Below are 21,821 nucleotides of genomic sequence, written 5' to 3' on the forward strand. Positions count from 1 at the left end.
AGTGGGAGCAACCGTGGTAGCTGAATGTCTTGGTAACTCAAGAGCATTGGTGTTGCACAGGCTTCTGGACCATATACAGGCATCCATAGAGGATGTGGATGCCACGGGTGAAGGCAAAGCTTAAGACAACTTCTGAGGATGGTCTGACTGTGAAACAAAGGAAACCAGCTGATTCTAAATTGTCAAATTTGGTGACAGTGGGGCCATAAATGCCCCAACTCAGTGATTTGTTTAAAAAACTGTGCAACACCAGTGTACCACCTAGTGCAAAAGTGATATGTAGAGGATGAAAATGTGTCTGGGTTTTGGGGTGGGGACGAAATGTGGGTCTCCACACAGCCTGCTGAGGGGAGAATGCATGAGCATGAGAGGAACCAGGTTTAAAGCTGGCTTGGCTGATGCACATGTTGGGAGACCAAGGAAAGGCCCTGCCCTGTGCTGGTGGCCTGCAGTCATATGTCCTGGTCTCATCATACTGGACTGGCCTACAGAACCTGGGTCCTCAGCTCTGCTTTGTGTTGTGTTCCGGGGAAGACATGTTTGTGACTGGAGCTCTCCCCTTGCGGCTCTCTTGCACATGGTGTGCATAGCCAACTAGACTGGAAGAATGGGAACACGGCCTGTGAAGGCAGTTTTGGGATCCTCACTTTGCTGGAATGGATCACAGGATATGCGTGATCTGTGTGACCTGGGCCCATGGCACTGTGAGAAGCTGTGGACATGTGGCCCTCATTGCTCATGGCTTGACTGTCGAGAGGACAGCCCCAGCTGTGTGAGCCAGTGTGGGAGGATCCAGTACTAGAAGACTCTATGGTTGAGCTGGGATGCAGTCTGTATGAGAGCAGCACTTCCTAGAAATCCCTCTACTGTAAGTAGGGTGACTGTGGCATATTTGATGGTCACCCAGACAGGATTTTGCACAGTCCTTTTGGTGCCACATACATGTGTGGTACGGACACATTCTAAGAATTCCAGACCATGGGTAATAACCCACGAGATGCAGCCAGGCAGACTTCAATACTCCAGCTTGGCATAAGAGTTTAAGCTATTGGAATAACCTCTGGGTTATTGGTGACTCTCTAGACTGTGTTGGTGTGCAGATTACATCGGCTCGATATAAAAGAGAATGACTGATAAATCATGGGATGTGGACACTCACCTGGCTTGGTGCAGAGAAATCCAATAGAGACATTTTCTTAGGGAAGGTGTCCTCAATCAGTGGGAAGCAACCCTCCCAAAGACCATCTGAAGCAAAGATATGTCTGTGACGATTCAACCACCAGCAAAATTGCAGTAAAAACGTCCCAATAAAAATAATTTTAGGGTTGGTGGTCACCAGAACATGAGGAACCTTGCTGAAGGGTCGCAGCATGAGGAGGGATGAAACACACTGTCTTTGGTTAATCAAAAAATAGGTGGTTTACAGGCTGAAATGTACTCCTTGATTTGAAAGTGTAAGGCCAATGGGCTCATCAGGACCTCTGTCCTGAGAGAATAGAGACAACGGTGGGGTTGAAAATCTTGGTCACTCAGGAGACTTTGTTGTTGCACAGGATTCTGGACCATAAACAGGCATCCCCAGAGGATGTGGATGCCATGGGTGAGGGCAAAGCTTCAGACAGTTTCTGAGGTTGATATGACTGGGCACAATAGGATCCCAGGTAAATCTCAATGATTAAAATTTGGGGGTGAGAGCCAAAATGCCCCAACTAAGTAGTCAAGTCAAAAAACTGTGCAACACCAGTGGGCCACCTAGTGATGGACAGGGAAATGGAGGATGAAAATGTGTTTCTGCCTTCTTTGGGAATTGTGGAGGAGTGGTGGGACCCCACACAACCTGTTGAGGGGAACAAGCATGAGCATGAGAGGAACCAGGTTTAAAGCTGGCTTGGCTGATGCACATGTTGGGAGACCAAGGAAAGGCCCTGCCCTGTGCTGGTGGCCTGCAATCATATGTCCTGGTCTCATCATACTGGAATGGCCTACAGAACCTGGGTCCTCAGCTCTGCTTTGTGTTGTGTTCAGGGGAAGCCATGTTTGTGACTGGAGCTCTCCCCTTGCTGGACTAGAGCATATGGTGTGCATAGCCATGTAGACTGGGAGAATGGGAACACGGACTGTGAAGGCAGTTCTGACATCCTCAGTTTGCTAGAATGATCACAGGACAGAGCAATCTGTGAGACCTGGGACTAAGGGATTTTATGAGGAGCTGTGGACACAAGGATCTCTGTTCTCATATCTTGAATACCTGGTGAATTGCACCAGCTAGACCTAAGAGCGTGAGCCAGTGTTGGAATTTATGTTTCCTAAAAACTCCAAGGCTGAGCTAGTCTGAAGTCTGTGTGTCACCAGAACTTTCCTTGAAATCCCCACATTGTAGGTTGACTGCGGCTCATAAGGCAGTTACAGGACAGGATTTTGCATAGCCCTTTTGAAGCCACAAACATGTTTAGTACACTCACTCTGTAACAAAACCAAAACATGGACGAGAGTCTTTGTAATGCTGGCATATAGACTACGAGATTCCAGCTTGGCCTAGGGGTTTAGGGTAGTGGCAGACTTGAGAGGATATTGGTCCCTCTCCAGCCTCTGATGGTGTGCAGAATATATGTACATGGTATATGTGTAACAGAGACTGAGTAATCATGGGATTTGGACACTCACCTGAATCAGTGCTGTGAAATCACACAGAGTGCTTTTTATGCAGTTGTTGTCAGCCAGTGGGAAGCAACCCTCCCAATGGCAATCTGAAGGAAAGATATGTGTGGTATGATTCATAGCACCAGCGAAATTGAAATTAGGATGTGTCTGTTATGATTCATAGCACCTGCAACATTGCAGTCAGGACGTCCCAATAAAAATAATTTAATGGCTGGTCATCACCAGATGAGACACTTTGCTAAAAGGTCATAGCATGTGGAGGGTTGAAACCCACTGTCTTTGGTATATCATAAAGTAGGTGGTTTACAGGCTGGGCTGACCTCCATGAATGGAAAGTGTATGGCGCTTATGCCCTCATCATGGTCTCTGTTCTGGGAGAGTGGTGGTTGAATATATTGGTCACTCAGGAGGCATTGGTTTTGCACAGACTTCTGGATCAGAGACAGACATCCGTAGAGGATGTGGATGCCATGGGTGAAGGCAAGGCTTCAAACAACCTCTGAGGATGGTCTGACTCAGAATCATAGGATCTCAGATAATTCTATATGATTAAAATTTGGGGGAGAGAACCAAAATGCCCCAACTAAGTGGTCAGGTTCAAAAAACTGTGCAACACCAGTGGGCCACCTAGTGATGGACAGGGAAATGGAGGATGAAAATGTGTCTGTGCCTGTTTGGGGATGTGGGAGGAATTGTGTTCCCCACACAGCCTGCTGAGGGGAGAATGCATGAGCATGAGAGGAACCAGGTTTACAGCTGGCTTGGCTGATGCACATGTTGGGAGACCAAGGAAAGGCCCTGCCCTGTGCTGGTGGCCTGCAATCATATGTCCTGGTCTCATCAAACTGAACTGGCCTACAGAACCTGGGTCCTCAGCTCTGCTTTGTGTTGTGTTCAGGGGAAGCCATGTTTGTGACTGGAGCTCTCCCCTTGCTGGTCTAGTACACATGGTGTGCATAGCCATGTAGACTGGGAGAATGGGAACACGGACTGTAAAGGCAGTTCTGGGATCCTCACTTTGCTGGAATGGATCACAAGATATGGGCAATCACTGAGACCTGGGCCTATGGACTGTGAGAAGCTGTGGACGTGTGGCAATCACTGCTCATGGCTTGAATGTCTAGAGGACAGCCCCATCTAGACCTAAGTGTGTGAGCCAGTGTGGGAGGATCCATTACTAGAAGACTCTATGGTTGAGCTGGGATTCAATCTGTATGGCAGCAGCACTTCCTAGAAATCCCTCTACAGTAAGTAGGGTAACTGTGGCATATTTGACAGTCACCCAGACAGGATTTTGCACAGTCCTTTTGATGCCACATACATGTGTGTTACGGACACATTCTAAGAATTCCAGACCATGGGTAATAACCCACGAGATGCAGTCATACAGACTTCAGTATTCCAGCTTGGTCTGGGAGTTTATGGTAGTGGAATAATCACTGGGTTATGGATCCCTCTCTAGACTGTGTTGGTGTGCAGATTACATCGGCTCGGTATCAAAGAGAACGACTGATAATTCGTGGGATGTGGACTCTCACCTGGCTTGGTGCTGTGGAATCCACAGAGACCTTTTCTTAGGGAAGGTGTTCTCAACCTGTTGGAAGTGACCCTCCCAAAGACCTTCTGAAGCAATGCAGTTTATATGACAATTCATAACACCAGCAAAACTGCAGTTAGGATGTTCCAATGGAAATAATGTTACTCTCTGTGTTCTACAGTACTCTAGATATTTTGCCTAATGGTCGCAGCATGAACAGAATTAAAAACCACTTTGTATTGTTTTCACATAGTTGATAGGTTAGCATCTGGGTCACTCTCCTTGAATGGAAAGTGTAAGGCCTATGCCCACAGCAAGGTCTCTGTCATGGGAGAGTGTGGTCAATGGGGGGATGGTTATCTGGGCCACAAAGGAATCATTGGTGTTGCACAGGCTTCTGGACCATACACAGGCATCCCTAGAGGATGTGGATGACATGGGTAAGATCAAAGCTTCAGACAATGATTGAGGCTTGTCTGACTGGAAACCAAAGATCCCAGCCGATTTTAAATGATACAAATTTGGGAAACGTTGGGACCAAAATGCCCCAACTCAATGATAAGGTTCAAAAACTGTGCAACACCAGCTGGGCCACCTAGTGAAGGACGGGTACATGGAGGATGAAAATGTATCTGGGTTTTGGGATGTGGGAGGAGTTGTCAATCCCTACACAGTTTGCTGAGGGGAGAATACATGAGGATGAGAGGAACCAGGTTTAAAGCTGGCTTGGCTGATGCACATGTTGGGAGACCAAGGAAAGGCCCTGCCCTGTGCTGGTGGCCTGCAGTCATATGTCCTGGTCTCATTATACTGGAATGGCCTACATAACCTGGGTCCTCAGGTCTGCTTTGTGTTGTGTTCAGGGGAAGCCATGATTGTGACTGGAGCTCTCCCCTTGCTGGTCTAGTTCACATGGTGTGCATAGCCATGTAGACTGGGAGAATGGGAACATGGCCTGTGAAGGCAGTACTGGGATCCTCACTTTGCTGGAATGGATCACAGGACAAGGATGTACTGTGAGATCTGGTCCTTTGACAATGTGAGAAGCTGTGGGCATGTGGCCCTCACTGCTCATGGCTTGAATGTTTAGAGGACAGCCCTAGCTAGACCTAAAGTTGTGAGTCAGTGTGGGAGGATCCATTACTCGAAGACACTACAGTTGAGCTGGGATGCAGTCTGTATGGCAGAAGCACTTCCTCGAAATCCCTCTACAGTAAATAGTGTGACTGTGGACTTATTTACACTCGCACAAACAGGGTTTGCACAGTCCTTTTTGTGCTACATACATGTGGGCTATGATCACATTCTAAGATGTCCAGAACATGGGCAAGAATTCATAAAATGCAGCCATGCAGATATTCCAGCTTGGCCTAGGAGTTTAAGGGGAGATATGGGATTATTGGTCCCCCTTGTGACTGTGTTGGTATGCAGACTACATCAGCTCAGTGTCAAATCGTTTGACTGAGAAATCATGGGATCAAGTCCCTCACCTGGCTCTGTGCTATGAAATCCTATAGAGACATTTTCTTGGGGAAGGTATCCTCAGCTTGTGAGAATCAACCCTCCCAAAGACCATCTGAAGCAACACAATTTATTTGGCGATTCATAACACCAGGAAAACTTCAATTAGGATGTCCCAATGAAAACAATTTTATGGTCTGTGTTCACCAGAACATGAAAAATTTTGCTAAATGTTCGCAGCATGAGGAAGTTTGAAACCCACTGTGGTATTGTTTTCAAATAGTAGATAGGCTAGGGTCTCCGACACTCTCCTTGAATGAATAGTGTAAGGCCTGTGCGCACAGCAATATCTCTTGCCTGAGAGAATGAGGACTATTCTGGTGGATGTTTATCTGGGTCATAAAGGCAGTTTTAGTGTTGCACAGGCATCTGGATCATAGACGAGCATCCCCAGAGGATGTGGATGACATGGGTAAAGGCTAAGTTTCAGACAATGATTGAACCTTGTCTGACTGGGAACCAGAGGATCCCAGCTGATTTTAAATGATTCAAATTTGGGGAAGGTGGGAACCAAAATACCCTACCTCAATGGTCAGATTCAAAAACTGTGCAACACCAGCTGGGCCACCTAGTGAAGGACGGGTACGTGAAGGATAAAATGTGTCCAGATTTTGGGATTGGGAAGGAAATGTGAGTCCCCACACAGCCTGCTGAGGGGAGAATGCATGAGCATAAGAGGAACCAGGTTTAAAGCTGGCTTGGCTGATGCACATGTTGGGAGACCACAAGGAAAGGCCCTGTCATGTGCTGGTGGCCTGCAAACTTGTGTCCTGGTCTCATCATACTGGAATGGCCTACAGAACCTGGGTCCTCAGCTCTGCTTTGTGTTGTGTTCAGGGGAAGCCATGTTTGTGACTGGAGCTCTCCCCTTCCAGGTCTAATGCACAATTGTGCATAGCCATCTAGACTGGGATAATGGGAACGTGGCCTGTGAAGGCAGTTCTGGGATCATCACTATGCTGGGATGGATCACAGGATATGGTTGATCTGTGTGACCTTGGCCCATGGCACTGTGAGAAGCTGTGGGCAAGTGGCAATCCCTGTTCATGGCTTGAATGTTTAGAGTACAGACTCAGCTAGTCCTCAGGATGTGAGCCAGTATGGGAGGATCCAATACTAGAAGACTCCATGGCTGAGCTGGGATGCAGTCTGTATGACACCAGTACTTCCTAGAATTCCCCCTATAATGGTGTGATGTTGGAACGTTCACTAGTCACCCTGACAGGATATTTCACAGTCATATTTTGATGTCATATAAATATGGGATATGATCACATTCCAGGAAGGCCAGAACATTGGCAAAAATCCACGAATTTCTGGCGTGCAGACTCCAGTATTCCCGTTTGGCCTAGGAGTTTAAGGTAGTCGGGGAGTCACGGGGTTATTGGTCCCTATGTTGACTGCATTAGTGTGCAGACTACATCAGCTTGGTGTCAAAGAGAATGACTGAGAAATCACGGGATCTGAACTCTCACCTGGCTCGGAGCTGTGAAATCCTGCAGAGCCCTTTTTATGGCAGTTTTCCTCAACCAGTGGGAAGCAACCCTCCTAAACATCATCTGAAGCAAAGATTCATAGCACCAGAAAAATTGTATTTAGGACATCCCAGTAGAAATAATTTTATGGCTGGTGGTCACAAGAACGTGAGGAACTTTGCTAAAGGGTTACAGCATGAGGAGGGTTGAAACCCACTGTCTTTGGTTCGTCATGAAGTCGGGCGTTTACAGGCTGGAACGCTTTCCATGAATGAAAAGTGTAAGGCCAATGCCCTCATCAAGGTCTTTGTCTTGAGAGAGTGGGGAAAATGGTGGTGGTTGAATATCTTGGTCACTCAAGAGGCATTGGTGTTGCATAGCCTTCTGGACCACACACGGGCATCCCTAGAGAATGTGGATTCCATGGGTGAGGGCAAAACTTCAGACAACATCTGAGGATGGTTTGACAGGAATCAAAGCATCCCAGGTAATTCCATATGATTACAATTTGGGGGTGAGAACCAAAATGCCCCAACTAAGTGGTCAGGTTCAAAAAATTGTGCAACACCAGTGGGCCACCTAGTGATGGACAAGGAAATGGAGGATGAAAATGTGTCTGTGCCTGTTTGGAGATTGTGGAGGAGTTGTGGGACCCCACACAGCCTGCTGAGGGGAACATGCATGAGCATGAGAGGAACCAGGTTTAAAGCTGGCTTGGCTGATGCACATGTTGGGAGACCAAGGAAAGGCCCTGCCCTGTGCTGGTGGCCTGCAGTCATATGTCCTGGTCTCATCATACTGGAATGGCCTACAGAACCTGGGTCCTCAGTTCTGCTTTGTGTTGTGTTCAGGGGAAGCCATGTTTGTGACTAGAGTTCTCCCCTTGCTGGTCTAGTGCATGAGGTGTGCATAGCCATCAAGTCGGGGAGAATGGGAACACGGCCTGTGAAGGCAGTTTTGGGATCCTCACTTTGCTGGAATGGATCACAAGATTTAGGTGATCTGTGAGATGTGGGCCTATGGCACTGTGCAAAGCTGTGGACATGTGGCACTCACTGCACATGGCTTAAATGAGCAAAATTCGTTTTTGTAGACAAAAATGAATATAGGATAGCCCAGCTACACCTAAAAGTGTGAGCCATTGAGGGAAGATCCATTACTAGAAGACTCTATGGCTAAGCTGGCATGCTGTCTGTATGACAGCAGCACTTTCTATAAATTCCTATATAGTAGGGTGACTGTGCCATGTTTGACAGTCACCCAGACAGCATTTTGCACAGTCCTTTTGGTGCCACATATATGTGGGTTGTGGTCACATTCTAAGACGGCCTGAGCATGGGTGAGAATACACCAGATGTATCCATGCAGACTCCAATATTTCAGATTGGCCTAGAAGTTTAAGGTAGTCTGGGAGTCACACTATTATTGATACCACTCTAGACTGTGTTGGTGTTCAGACTACATCAACTCGGTATCAAAGTGACTGATTGCAAAATCATCTGATCTGTACATTCACCTGGCTCGGTGCTGTGAGATCCTATAGAGACTTTTTCTTAGGGCAGTTATACTCAACCTGTGAGAAGCAACCCTCCCAAAGACAATCTGAATCAATGCTATTTACATGACAATTCATAGCACCAGCAAAACTGAAGTTAGGACGATCCAATAGAAATGATTTTACTCTCTGTGTTCACCAGAACAGGAGAAATTTTGCTAAATGGTCACAGTGTGAGGAGGGTTGAAACTCACTGTCTTATGGTCATCAAATTGTACATAGGTTAGGATCTGGGTCTCTCTCCTTGAATGGAAAGTGTAAGGCCTATGCCCACAGCAAGGTCTCTGTCATGAGAGAGTGTGGTCATTGGGGGGATGGTTATCTGGGCCACAAAGGAATCATTGGTGTTGCACAGGCTTCTGGACCATACACAGGCATCCCTAGAGGATGTGGATGACATGGGTAAGATCAAAGCTTCAGACAATGATTGAGGCCTGTCTGACTAGAAACCAAAGGATCCCAGCCAATTTTAAATGATACAAATTTGGGAAATGTTGGGACCAAAATGCCCCAACTCAATGATAAGGTTCAAAAATTGTGCAACACCAGCTGGGTCACCTAGTGAAGGACGGGTACATGGAGGATGAAAATGTGTCCAGGTTTTGTGATTGGGGAGGAGTTGTGAGTCCCTACACAGCTTGTTGAGGGGAGAATGCATGAGCATGAGAGGAACCAGGTTTAAAGCTGGCTTGGCTGATGCACTTGTTGGGAGACCAAGGAAAGGCTCTGCTTATTGCTGGTGGCCTGCAATCATGTGTCCTGGTCTCATCATACTGGACTGGCCTACAGAACCTGGGTCCTCAGCTCTACTTTGTGTTATGTAAGGGCAAGCCATGTTTGTGACTAGAGTTGTCCCCTTGCTGGTCTATTGCACAATTGTGCATTGCCATCTAGACTGGGAGAATGGGAACGTGACCTGTGAAGGCAGTTCTGACATTCTCACTTTGCTGGAATGGATCACAGGATATGGGCAATCACTATGACCTGGGCCTATGGCACTGTGAGTAGCTGTGAACATGTGGCAATCACTGCTCATTGCCTGAATACCTAGAGGACAGTTTCAGCTAGTCCTAAGGGTGTGAGCCAGGGTGGAAGGATCCTTTACTAGAAGACTCCATGGCTGAGCTTAGATGCAGTCTGTATGATAGCAGCACTTTCTAGAATTCCTCATATAGTAGGATGACTGTGGGAGGTTTGAAAGTCATCTGGACAGGATTTTGCACAGTCCCTTTATGACACATACTTGTGTGATATGGTCACATCCTATGAAGGCCAGACCTTGGGTTAGAAATCCACAAGATGCAGCCATACAGACTACAATATTCCAGCTTGACCTAAGGGTTTAAGGTAGTGGGAGAGTCATGCAGTTATTGTTCCATCTCTAGAGTGTGTTGGTGTGCAGACTACATCAGCTTGATGTCAAAGAGACTGAATGAGAAATCATGGGATCTGGACACTCGCCTGGCTCGGTGCAGTGATATCATATGGAGACCATTTCTTAGGGCAGTGTTTTCAACCTGTGGAAAGCGAGGTTCACAAAGACCATCTGAAGCAATGATATTTATGTAACGATTCAGAACACTGGCAAACACTGCATTTAGGACGTGTCAATGAAAGTAATTTTAAGGCTGGTGGTCACCAGAACATGAGGAACTTTGCTAAAGGGTCGCAGCATGAGGAGGGTTGAAACCCACTGTCTTTGTTCCTCATGAAGTAGGTGGTTTACAGGCTGAAATGCTCTCCATGAATGGAATGTGTAAGGCCAATGCCCTCATCAAGGTCTCTGTCATTGGAGATTGGGGACAATGGTGGTAGTTGAATATCTTGGTCATTCAGGAGGCGTTGATGTTGCACAGCCTTCTGGACCAGATACGGGCATCCCTAGAGAATGTGGATTCCATGGGTGAGGGCAAAGCTTCAATCTCTGAGAATGATTTTACTGGGATCCAAAGATCCCAGCTGATTCTAAATGGTCAAATTTGGTGACAGTGGCACCATAAATGCCCCAACTCAGTGGTCAGGTTCAAATAACTGTGCAACACCAGCTGGGCCACCTAGTGATGAACAGGAAAATGGAGGATGAAAATGTGTGTGTGCCTGTTTTAGGATGTGGGAGGAGTTGTGGGACCCCACACAGCCTGTTGTGGGGAACATGCATGAGCATGAGAGGAACCAGGTTTATGGCTGGCTTGGCTGATGCACATGTTGGGAGACCAAGGAAAGGCCCTGCCCTGTGCTGGTGGCCTGCAATCATATGTCCTGGTCTCATCATACTGGACTGGCCTACAGAACCTGGGTCCTCAGCTCTGCTTTGTGTTGTGTTCAGGGGAAGCCATGTTTGTGACTGGAGCATTCCCCTGCTGGTCTAGTGCACATGGTGTGCATAGCCATGTAGACTGGGAGAATGGGAACATGGACTGTGAAGGCAATTCTGGGATCCTCACTTTGCTGGAATGGATCACAGGATATGGGTGATCTGTGTGACCTGGGCCCATGGCACTGTGAGAAGCTATGTACATGTGGCCCTCACTGCCTATGGCTTTAATGCCTAGAGGACATCCCCAGCTAGACCTAAAGGTGTGTAGAAGACTTTATGGCTGAGCTGGAATGCAATCTGTATGATACAAGCATTTTCTAAAAATCCCCATATAGTAGAGTGACTGTGGCCTGTTCAACTGTCATTCGGACAGGACTTTGCACAATCCTTTGATGCCACATACATGTGGGGTATGGGCCCATTCCAAGAAGGCCAGACCGTGGGTGAGAATCCACGAGATGAAGCCATACAGACTACTTATTCCAGCTTGACCTAGGAGTTTAAGGTAGTGGGGAATTCGCGGGATTATTGATTCCTCCCTAGACTGTGTTGGTGTCAAGACTACATCAACTCGGTGTCAAAGAGATTGGCTGAGAAATCATGGGATCTGGAACCTCACCTGGCTTGGTGCTGAGAAATCCTGTAGAGACCTTTTCTTAGGGCAGCTGTTCTCAACCTGTGGGAAGTGACCCTCCCAACGACTATCTGAAGAACCATATTTACATGACGATTCTTAACACCAGCAAAACTGAAGTTAGGACTTTCCAATGGAAATAATTTTACTGTTGGTGTTCACTGGAACATGAGAACCTTTGCTAACGGGTCGCAGCATGAGGAGTGTTGAAACTATATGGTCTTCATATAGTCGGTAGGTTAGGGCCTTGACCACTCTCCTTGAAAGGAAAGTGTAAGGTCTATGCCCACAGCAAGGTTTCTGTCTTGGGAGAGTGAGGTCAATGGCAGAGGGTTATCTGGTTCACACAGGAGGCTTTGGTGTTGCACAGGCTTCTGGACCATAGACAAGCATCCCTAAAGTTTGTGGATTACATGGGTCAGGGCAAAGCTATAGACAATCTCCGAGACTCGTCTGAGTGTGAACAAAAAGATTTAAACTGATTCTAATGATTAAAATTTGGGAAATGTGGGGTCAAAAATGCACTAACTCAAAAATTGTGCATTACCAGCTGGGGCAGTGAGTGATGGATGGGGAAATGGAGGATGATAATGTGTCTGCATCTAATTTGAGATGGGGGAAGAGTTGTGGGTCCCAACTTAGTCTGCAATTGGGTAGAATGCATGAGCATGAGAGGAACCAGGTTTAAAGCTGGCTTGGCTGATGCACATGTTGGGAGACCAAGGAAAGGCCCTGCCCTGTGCTGGTGGCCTGCAATCATATGTCCTGGTCTCATCATACTGGACTGGCCTACAGAACCTGGGTCCTCAGTTCTGCTTTGTGTTGTGTTCAGGGGAAGCCATGTTTGTGACTAGAGCTCTCCCCTGCTGGTCTAGTGCTCAAGTTCTGCTTATCTATGTAGACTGGGAGAACGGGAACTTGCTCTGCAATGGAGTTCTGCATTCCTCACCCTCCTGGAGTGGCCCATCAGCTGTGGGAGACCAGTGAGTCCTGGGCCTCTGGAATTTAGGAGGAATTGAGGACCTGAGTCTAGGCTTGTATACTGGAGTCTAGTCTAGCTAGGTTTCAGAGCATTGATCTGTGTGGTGATGAAGTTCTGAACACTCAAAGGCTGAGCTCTTGTGCTGTCTGTTTGAGTCCTGCAATGTTTGGGATTCCTGATAGGATAGAGTGACTGCAGCATGTTAGGCAGCCACCACCTTGGGGTTTTCCTTGGGCATTTTGATGCCACATAGATCTTAAGTATAGGCACACTCTAAGAACAGAAGGGGTTGGACCAGAATCCAGGAGCACCTGGCATGCAGACTACATGGAGTGTGGAAATTGCAGGTTTGTGGTATTAGTGGTTTCTCTGTTACCTGTGTTGGGGTGCGGACTACATCAGTCAGTGCTCTGTGGATAAGAAGGTTAGATATCATGGTGTCTGAGACACTCACCTGGCTCCACGCTGTGAAACCATTAGAGACCTTATCTTATGGCAGTGATTCTCAAGCTATAGCTAGCAACCCCACAAAGACCATCAATTAAAAAAAAACCCACCAATATTTACATGTCATTCTGAAAACTTGCACAATTACAATTATAATGTCACATTGATGACAACTGTATGTTTGTTTTTTTATCACAACATGCCGAATTGTATTAAGGGGTTGCAGCATGAGGAGGATTGAATCCCCCTGTCTTATGGTTTTAAAGAAGGTGACCAAACATAGAGTGCTCTCTTCTATTAGAAGGTGTAAGGCTTATGCCCACAGTAAGGTCTCTGTCCTGGTGTGTAGGGATGATTGTGGTGGATAATTATCTTGGTCACTCATGAGCCTTTGGTGTTGCACAGTCTCCTGGACTCTAGACAAATATCCCCAGAGAATGTGCCTGATATCAGTGAGTGGGAAGTTACAGACCATCTCTAAGAATGGTCTTTGTGTGAGCAATAGGATCCCAGCTGTTTCTGAATGATTAAAATTTGGGGAAATTGGAGACAGAGACCCCGTACTAACTGGTCAGGTTCACAAAACTGTAATACCAGCTGGGGCAGGGAGTGATGAATAGGGCTACAGTATCTGTGTCACTCTATATTCTTCATTTGGGAAATGGTTTGGGGGTCCCATCTAACTCTGGGAATGGTGGACTGCATGAGCGTGAGAAGAATGAGGCCCCAATGCTGGTTGGTCTGACGCACATGTCGTGGGACTTCTCCAGGCCCTGGACTGTAGCCCTGGACTCCAAATGTCTGTCTTCTCGCTGATTACACTGGGTCACACACACATATTCTCAGTGAAACCATGCATTGTGAAGTTAGGCAGGCATGTTTGGGACTAGAGCGCTCCCCTTGCTGGTCTAGTTTACAAGTTTTGCAGATCTGCCTACAGCTGGGAGAATGGGAACATGGCCTGAAAAGACAATCCCAGTTTCTTCATGTTGCTAGAATGGAATACAGGATATGGGCACCCATCTAGGCCTGGGAATGTTCGATTGCATAAAGGGTTGAGGATCTAACCTATCTGGGCTGGGGCACCTCAAGCATGACTCCAGCTAGCCCTAATAATATTGAAAATATCCTCCGAAGTTATGTTTTTGTTTCTCACTATGCTGGTTTGATCATAATCTGTGGACCCCCCCCCCCAGCTATTTCTGAGATTGTAGAATTTCATGGGGATTTTACATCAGGGGAACTAAGAACATTGGCCTATTGTAATGCATTATTTTGCTAGTTATGCCAAAGAATGTGTGGATATTTAGATTTGATGCATTCATGCTACACCCAGTAAAGGTAGGTTGGTTTGTAGCTGCATGATCTCAGCTTTCTCTGCAAATTTATAGACAGCCATGTTTTGGTGGTTTTTAGTCACCAGGATGTGATGTTGCATAAGTATCCTTACCCAGACCAGAAGTAGGATCATCTTGTTGGAGAGCAAGATGCTGGATCAGTCTCACTGATTGTCTAGTGTGTGGAGTGCAAGATACCAGCTAATCATAGGCATGTAGAGATTGGGCAGTTTTGTAGGAGTCTCTCAGTCTGCTGTGGTAGTGTGCTGATTGCTATGTTATCTATGCCTGGGAATATGAAGGGCAGGGTCATGCTGGGTTCAGGAGCACATACCTGGCTCATCTGGTTGACAAGCTGTGAGAACGAGAGTAGACCTGGGACTTTTAGGCCAAATAGGTGGGTGAACATCTGAGTCACTCTCCAGGTTAGGCAGAAGCCAGACACATGGCCCATGCTGAGGTTAGTGTATATAGCTAATTGTGGTAGCTGATTATTTGGGGTCCATCACCAGGTCATTTTTGTTGGTTAGCATTTGCTTGGTTCCTGTGAAGTTATTTTTCCAGTATCTGCCAGACAGTTCCCAGGTTTTCTGTCTTAACACTCCTGTGTAGGAATAGGATTTTCTAGTTGTTCCAGCTTTGTATGTTTTTTAACTATAAATTCTTGACCGAAGGATATCTTTCATGTCCATGTTCTTCCCTGCATTGTCTGGTCTAACAATGAAAGACACATTTCAGCTGTGTGTCTTTGCTATCACAAAGTTTCCTTGGACATAATGATTACCTGTTTGGTGTTTAATGGTTCCTATGCCATGTTTTTCATAGGCATTGCTGGTCTGATCTCCATGACCCCTTCATCTCTTTTTTACGCTATTTTTAAAGAAAAAGCTTTCCATGTGATGTTTTCCACATTAAGAGCTGTATTAATCATGAAAGATAGTCTCTGCATTTTACTATTCCAGCTCTTTCTGCTTTGATCATTAAAAAGTGTTCCCTAGCCAGCTTTTATCTGGTTGCCTATGCTCTGGCCAGGAAGTAAATCTCTAAACTCAGCCACTTCCAAAGAGGTCACGTCATGTAGGTTCCAAAGGAAGTTTACCATTTCTGTATCTTCACCGTCATTATTTATTTTAGTCAGGAAGGAATTATTGTATTTATATGTGTTCCTTGGCTGTATTCATTTTGGCTGCACAACAGTCTTCAATATTTATGTCTTCTCAAGTTATAGCTGACTTCAAATAATACTATCTACTCCATATTCTTGTCTTTCCCAGATATATTTCTCTGATACCTATGGAAATTTTCAATATCCACATCTTTCAATGCCATAATTTTTTCTTGAATGTTCCCTTACCACAGCAATAACTATTTGGTGATGAAAAGCAGCTACCATTTTCCTATCTGCACCATGAAATATATTCTGCATGTTATATTTTCTACCATAAATAGTATTATTGGGAAATAAGCCTCCTATCTCATGTCTTTAGTAACCACAGCTCTTTGGTGCATTTTTAATATCAATTTATTACTCAAAATTTATTACTCATAAGAGATAGAATCCAGTCCTCAGTCTTGTATAATCATTAAAGATTTTGGTTGCAAAAAGAGCATGGCTTGTTAACTCATAAGGGTTTTAAAAATCATATTATAATTTTCCACGCCTATATGTTTCTAACTCACAACTACTCTGGCAATCAAGTGCATTCTCTGCAGTCACATCCTCCCTGTTGCTGCTTTAGTACTGGAATAAGTCATCTATCACTATGTCTTTCCCTAGATATAGATACTGTTGAGATACTGTTGACAAGAAAGTGATGCTCAACTTCTATGTTGTTTCATTCAGTGCACGGTTGTAGCTGTGAAATGCCTTCCAAATCTGTTTCATCATGAGCTAAAGTTGACTGGTAATGCAAGAACTTTTCCATTACCATATCTTCCCAGTTTATATCCACCCCGCTTAAGGAAATTTTCCTGCTTCTCCTCTTCCATAGGTTCAACAAAGTTGGTCAGAAAAAAGTTTCCATCTCTGGCCAAGAAACAAGTTCTTCACCTTCATGATTTTCTCGTGTGCATCTACTTTAATAATGTAAAAAGCCATTCCCACCAGAGTCTCTGTTCAGAAGACCCAGGCTCCAGCTGTGGCCACCACATAAGGGTTTTTATACAAGAAAAATAAAAGTGAATCAAGTCTGTTAAAAAAAAAAACCATTCCTTGCTCTGCCTTTAAAAGTCTCTCTGTTCTGGTTATGAGCTTGGCCTTTAGATGCTATATGTTACAGTTCCTTCCTTAAAAAAACATATACCTTTTTGTGTTCCCAAAACTACAGCTGTCTTTGTTACAGAATTGTTAATTTTCCTGTTATCATGGCTTTTCAAATCATGGCAGCTTTGATCATAAAAGTAGACTTCCCACAGAACAGTCCTTGCTGTTTAAGATTTAGGAAACCTTCTTACTCCATTCCTGTCCAAACATATCTATTTTTGTCACATTCTAGTTTTGGTTTCCTCAGTTTCTGTATCCATAGCTACTTTGTCAAGTAAACAATGATTTTAAATCGAGGATTTTTCCTGTTAAATTTGCTGTCAGTGTGTCTGTTTTAGTGAACACAGGAAGTTTCCTCTTCCCTCTCAGGCCATTTATGCTCTGATCACTGAAGATTTTTCTGGTTGTGTATCTTATATGACCATAGCAGTTCTTTGTGTGTTTGTATTGAGCTGTATTGACTGTCATCAGTCAGGATGGTCTTGAACGCAGTATCCTACTACAGTGCTAGCTAGCAGCTCTTTGATACGTGTATCTGAGCTTTACTACATCCACATAACAAATAAATCTCTACAGCAAGATGAATTAATAGATATATTGTTTTGCATACCTGGTTTTTTTGTGATGAAATCAGATAAAAACCACTTATTTCATAAAAACCTAAATACAATACGGTCTTTTTAATTATAGTATTCATGCTGTCATACATAAAGTTTCTATACTTGCTTCTCCTACACATCTTCTACTTCAGGATCCCTTTAGAATAGTTCTCACTACTTCAGTACAGTAAAAGTTTCCTTGTAGAGAAAGTACAATTCTATTCTGCTACTTCCTACTTTTCTAGGTTCGCTCATGGCTTGACAGAATGTAGAGACACATATAAAGAATACACTAATTGGTACAAAGTTCTAGGCAAGGACAGCCAAGTAGATGAGCCCAGTTTGTTCTCTTCCGTAGGATTTTGCATTTCTACCTGGGCCTATTTATGTGTCCCTTTTTCATGCTCTATGTTTTGGCTTTTTACTCTGTATCCTGACTGTATTCAAGCCGAGAAGAGGACTGCAACTGTAGCACGGAGAACATATTGTAATTATGGTAAGACAATGGCCAATTCAGGAACTATTCTCTAAAAGGTGAATAGATCTCAGAAGCAATTATCGAACCCCCCCCCCCTTAAAATAGCAGGAATTCATTAGACTACAGTGAGTCTTTCTGGGGCCAAAGCCAATGACTGCCTAGGATAAAGGTTCTGGGGATGTCTGTCTGTCTCAACCCAGCCCCCTCATCAGACCAAACCTACTAAGAAAACTGAGGCTTGTAAAAAGTCACCTGTAGCTGAAATACTCTTCTCATGTGAGTACTATGGGTGTTTCGCTTGGTCATATACTCCTGTCATCTTAGCAATATAAAGACCAAAGCAATAGGACTACAGCCCAGCCTGGGCTGCATGATAAGAACCTGTCTAAAAATGACTAATATGTATTACTTTTACTCATACTTGCTCTTTTTTCTTTAAAATATCCCCGGGTCTCTGAACTCCGTTTGGCTCAACATCATGTCTTCTCATACTCTGAGAAACACCTTGCGACATTTGTACCTGGATTTCCTTCAGGCTTGATGTTTGGTATTCCTTATGTAGACCTCCACACCGTAATTACAGGTAAGTAGCTTTCGTGACTTCTACCAAACTGTCTGGCCTGTCTCTTTGCCTAAAATGCCTACCAAAAAAGCATGGATATACTGCACAAAGCATGGATAATACTCACCTAAATGTGGAAATACACACTTACTGACAGATCAAAGAGAGCTAGAACCAATCCACCTGCTCCATTAGCTTCTCGTAAACCCACTACAATACTTTCAATGTCTAGCTCTAGCTCACAGGGAAGAAAACTGGGAGAGCCTATGGACTGGCATCTTTATAAGTACTACAAATACTATGCAGTCCAAAACATGTGGGTATTAATCTCTATTACTTGGAACTATTGGCAATTATTTGCTTCTGGGCGACGAAGGGACAGTTTTCTTTAAGGAGTGGAGCCCCTGGTAAGTTGACCATGTTCCATTGGAAGACCTCCTATCTGAAACTACTAGAGTAGCGTAAACTGGTCTTGAGGGGCTTTTTAAAAGACACAAAGTCAGGTGGAGAGAAAAGGTGTGGGAATAGTTCTGGGAGGTGATAAATATGTGGGTAATATGGGAAGAGTTGGGGGAGTAATAAATGTGTGGGTAGGTGTGGGAATACTTGGGGAGGGATAAATGTATGGGTAGGTGTGGGAAAAGTTGGGGAGGGATAAATGTGTGGGTAGGTGTGGGAATAGTTAGGGGAGGAGGGATAAATGTGATCAAAGTCTCAAAGAACTAGTAAAACTCATACGTAAAGTGTGCCTCTGAAAAGCTGGTATTTCTAGAAACTTGACGACTGAAGGAGGTGTTTAGAGAAGTGATCCTGCTTATTCTATAGAATGTGGGAAGATATTTTCTCAATTGGAGTGAAATAATTATTCTTGGCTTATGAGTGCCATCTCATAACACTTGTTTTGCTTCTAACAGGTGATTTTAACCGAAATGCCACCCATTAGCTCTGTCAAAAGGAACAGCCATTCAACATGCCACCACACTGGGAAAACCTGCCTAGGATCTGGCAACAAGCTGAAGTTCCACGACCATCTGGACATCAAAAATCACCTCTTCATATTTCCATAAATGCTAGTTTGGTTGTGGTTGTAATCCATGCTACTTGGGAGACTTGAGTCAAAGAAACAAGTTGACCATCCTGAACAACACAGTATAAATCTTATCTCAAATCAAAATCAACCAAACTCCAGAAAAAAAAATCATAAACTTTCTAGTGAGCTTGCTGAGGAAAAGGATTGTATTATTAAATGTTAATTGATAATGCCATTAATATTTTATATTAATGGTATTTTATTATTTAAACCATCGAAATACTCATTCTTAATAACACACATTCTTGAGTGAACTTTTGGAATGGGTGAGATACTTATATGTATGTGCATGATGAGACAATATTTGTGCCATTTTAGACTGATATTGTTATTTGTAGTACACTGATGGTGCATTGTATATCTTTTTTGTTAAGTCATGTAAGATTGGTGGATTAGAATTTACAAGTAAGATAGTGGATTAAATGCTATATCTGAGTCAGTAGATAAAAAATGTTATGATAAAAACATAATAAATCCTATTTATGTACAAGAAAGACTAAAAAAACTAAAAAGGCAAAGTCTAAACTTCTCTACAATGAAGGAGCCAGGTCCAGCAGAAATCAGTTATGGTGCTACACCCACTAACTAACCTCAGCTGTAGCTGTCAGACATGTGTTCTCACAGGTGGCACCATGAAAGTGCATGAGAGAAGGCCTGGGCTGTGTAAACTCAACTGGATGGGTAAAAATTCCTTATATAGAACAGGCTGTGAGTAGTAGAAATGTGGTTTGACAACCTAAAGATCACTACACATTAATAGAGGGAACAATTTGTAAAAAATATTAGAGTGTTATTAATATTTGTGCACCAAATAATAGATCCAGTCAGTGAGAGATTTCATTACGCTCATCTTTAGACACATATTTCAAACTAAAAATCTACAAAGAAATGGCGTGCGTAAATAACATCATAGAGCAGTCGCATTTAACAGATACTTACAAAATATTCCATACAACTAATAGGGACTACGCATTAATCTCAGCAGCACATGGGGGTTTTTCTAAAACTATTCACATTATAGAAAACAAAGCAAAGATCGAATTACTTACTTTATCTGATAATGGCATAATAAAAAAAGTTACAAAAATACTTTGTACTGAGCAATACATTTTTGAATTAACAGTAGACTCTAATAAAATCCAGAGAGACTTTAGGGGACACATTAATACCATACATTCTAAAAAAATCTAGAAACTGGGACTGGAGATGTAGTTCTATGGTAGACTCCTTGTTTGGCATGTTCAAAACCCTAAATTTGCTTCCTAGAACTGTTTAAAAAAAACCAAAATGTTCGAAACTGAAAAGAAATGGATATATTCCTGAACACATGTGACCTGCCAACATGAATTCAAGGAGATACGAACAACTTCAAGAAATGCAAAATAAGCAATGATTTTGTAGTCTTTCCACATAGAAAAGTCAGGGAATGCTGGGTGGTACTGGTGGATGTCTTCAATCCCAGCACTTGAAAGGCAGAGACAGGAAGATCTCTATGAGTTCAAGGCCAGTCCCTGGTCTACACAGCAAGCTTCAGGACAGGCTCCAAAAGCTACAGAGAAAACCTGTCTTGAAAAACCACAAGAAAAAGAAAAAGAAAAAGAAAGAAAAGGAAAAAAAGAGAGAAAGAAAAGAAAAAGGAGAAAATGAAAGGAAAGGAAAGAAAGGGCTGAATGGATTCACTATTGAATTCTAACAAATCTTTAAGGAAGTCTAGCATCAGCACTTCTTAAACATTCTCATAAAAAGAAGTGGAGAGAACACCATTGAACTTACTTACATTAAACTTATCTAAGAAATTCCATGTTCCCATAATGTGAATACTATTAACATTACTGTTATGCATTTTAAAGCATTAAAGATGTTTTATACATACGTTAAATTTGTCACTGACCCTAAAAATGAAGTGATTGGAAAAAATGGATTAAACATCAAACTACATTGTTGTGTGACTTTTCCTGGGGTGGGGGTGGGGATAAAGAAATGACTATTCATTCCACATAGAGTATCACTTATAAACTAAAAACCTGACCACCTAAGTTCAGGTTGGTGCATCAATGGATTTATTTTAGTTACTTACAGGAACATAGGCAGCTTACAGGAACTTACAGGAACATGAGGCAGCTGCATCATCAACAAAGTCCAATCCCAACATGAGTCACCACTGCATGGGTGATTTGGGTAGCTGATTTCACTGAACAATTCACTCTAGCATGTCTGACCACTCACAGATGCTTCATAACTGGAGTTTTGCCTTTAGTCATCCTCCCCTTCCTATATTCTCTAGAACTTCCCAAGACCACATACAGGCAAGAGGTATGGAATAGTGGGTTATGGTGTAGTTACCTACTTCTAAGAATTAATGT

At 43.8% G+C, this 21,821-nt stretch overlaps 1 long non-coding RNA gene across 1 annotated transcript; it reads left to right on the forward strand.

Moving 5' to 3' along the window:
• The first annotated feature begins 3,480 nt into the window (after positions 1 to 3,480).
• On the forward strand, positions 3,481 to 21,396 carry LOC146889157 (uncharacterized). Its single transcript, XR_015000438.2, has 2 exons — positions 3,481 to 18,389; positions 19,283 to 21,396. It is a non-coding gene; the product is annotated as an uncharacterized LOC146889157 (long non-coding RNA).
• The last annotated feature ends 425 nt before the right edge of the window (positions 21,397 to 21,821 follow it).

This window comes from Myodes glareolus, chromosome X (assembly GCF_982192425.1).
Source record: "Myodes glareolus chromosome X, mMyoGla1.1, whole genome shotgun sequence".
Taxonomy (NCBI): domain Eukaryota; kingdom Metazoa; phylum Chordata; class Mammalia; order Rodentia; family Cricetidae; genus Myodes; species Myodes glareolus.